General features: G+C 38.8%; 1 non-coding gene across 1 annotated transcript; it reads left to right on the top strand.

The window, feature by feature from the left end:
- The first annotated feature begins 1015 nt into the window (after window positions 1-1015).
- On the top strand, window positions 1016-1115 carry trnas-gcu (transfer RNA serine (anticodon GCU)). The gene is given in 2 exon segments: window positions 1016-1052; window positions 1071-1115. It is a non-coding gene; the product is annotated as a tRNA-Ser (tRNA).
- The last annotated feature ends 1099 nt before the right edge of the window (window positions 1116-2214 follow it).

The following is a 2214-nucleotide window of genomic DNA, read 5'->3' as shown; positions in this document are numbered from 1 at the left end:
TTATGAGGTACTTCATGATAACAGAAGTGTATAAAGATGAAAGTTTGGAATGAGAGAGTCAGATGGACAGCTGGCATCTCAGGTTTTGTTGTTTTGCTCAATAAAGCCTAACCGTTGACATCTGGAACTCCTGACTTCGAGAGTTTTCTTGCATAGAGGGAAAGAGACTTCAATATTAAACGACAGTGGCCGAGTGGTTAAGGCAATAGTTTGCTAATCCACTGTACCCTGCACGTGTGTGTTCGATACCGATCCTCATTGACGCACTCCTTTGGTGTCTGAAAGCAACATGTTGAAAAGATAATGTCAATATTTAAATCAAAGCTAATTCCATCAGAGTTTATGCCTTACCTGCAATCTATTAAAAAAACACCACAAAATAGCCAAAAAAAAAAAAAAAAAACTAACCAAAACATGATGAGGTGGTTAAGGCGATAGTTTGCTAATAGACACACAGGTAATTACATCAGAAGTTATGCTTTACCTTTAATCTATTCAGAAAAGCTATCTAACTACATCACAAAATAGCAAGAAAATCATCTAAACACGAAGAGGTGGCCGAGTGGTAAAGCGAAAGTTTGCTAATCCATTGTGCTCTGCTCATGTGGGTTTGAAACAAATCCTTGTTGACGCACTCCTTTGGTGTCTGCAAGCCACATGTTGAAAAGATAATGTCAGTATTTAAATCAAAGCTAATTCCATCAGAGTTTATAGCTCACCTCCAATCTTTTCAAGAAAGCTTTCTAACTGCACTACAAAATAGCAAGCCATCTAACTAAAGATGACAAGGTGGCTGAGTGGTTAAGGTGATGAACTGCTAATCCATTGTGCTCGGCATGTGTTGTTTTGAAACCCATCCTCGTCAACATGTTTCCTTGCTGTTTGAAAGGAACATGTTGAAAAGATAATGTCAATATTTAAATCAAAGCTAATTCCATCAGAGTTCATAGCTTAACGCCAATCTTTTCAGGAAAGCTAACTACTCTACAAAAGAGCAAGGAACTTGCTCAAACATGATGAGGTGGCCGAGTGGTTAAGGCGATGGACTGCTAATCCATTGTGGACTGCTAATCCATTGTGCTCTGCACGCGTGGGTTCGAATCCCATCCTCGTCGAGTTTGTGCATTAGCTGTGTCCTTTTCAAGAGAGCTATCTAACTAGACTACAAAATAGCAAGTCATCTTTCTAAAAGAGGCCAATCGGTTTAGGTGATGGACTGCAAATCCGTTGCGCTCCTCTTGTGTGGCTTTGAAATCCATTTTGCGCTGCACGTGTGGTTTTGAAACCCATCCTCCTCAACGTGTTTCCTTGCTGTTTGAAAGGAACATCTTGAAAAGATAATGTCAATATTTTAATCAAAGCTAATTCCATCAGAGTTTATGCATTACCTGCAATCTATTCAGGAAAGCTATCTAGCTAGACTACAAAATAGCCAAACATTCATCTAAACATGATGAGGTGGCTGAGTGGTTAAGGCAATGAACTGCTAATCCATCGTGCTCTGAATGTGTTGTTTTGAAACCCATCCTCGTCTACGCGTTTCCTTGCTGTTTGAAAGGAACATGTTGAAAAGATAATGTCAATATTTAAATCAAAGCTGATTCCATCAGAGTTTATGCATTACCTGTAATCTATTCAGGATATCTAAATACAGTCTCTCACAACTGACTTCTCAGCCCTTGAGTGGTCTCCCGAATGTTCTCCATAATGCTACTGATTCGACGTGAGGTACTCAAGTAAATAAATCCATTAAAAAGAGGTCTATAAAATTGCCACTAGGGACCTCCTATGACATCTATAATGATACAGACTATGAAGTAGACCCATTATTGGAAAATGAAAGATTACTGGAGAATGCATACCATAATGATTGGATCAAGTGGGCAGAGCATACAGCAAAACAATCAGGAATGTCTAATTGCGTGTTATGTTCACCATCGCCTCTGATCAAGCTTACAGTAGTGCCCAACCAATATGATTATATGCATCGTGCCCAATATTACTCACAAAACTGTGCTAAAAGAAAAAATATCCTTCTGCCCAGCCGAGTGTTTGGCAATCTTAGGGCATCCAGAATTTCAAGAATATTACAGTAAGGAAGTTTGGGGAGATGAATGTAAACGTTTAGACATTCGAATAGATGCGAGAAAAAGAGAAAATCCTTTAAAATATGTCATAAATCCCAGGCTTGAATATGAGTGTTTTAATAAATCC

This window comes from Myxocyprinus asiaticus, chromosome 48, assembly GCF_019703515.2.
Source record: "Myxocyprinus asiaticus isolate MX2 ecotype Aquarium Trade chromosome 48, UBuf_Myxa_2, whole genome shotgun sequence".
Taxonomy (NCBI): Eukaryota; Metazoa; Chordata; class Actinopteri; order Cypriniformes; family Catostomidae; genus Myxocyprinus; species Myxocyprinus asiaticus.
Note: the sequence above shows the minus strand (reverse complement) of the source record. Positions and strands in the feature narration are given on the sequence as shown.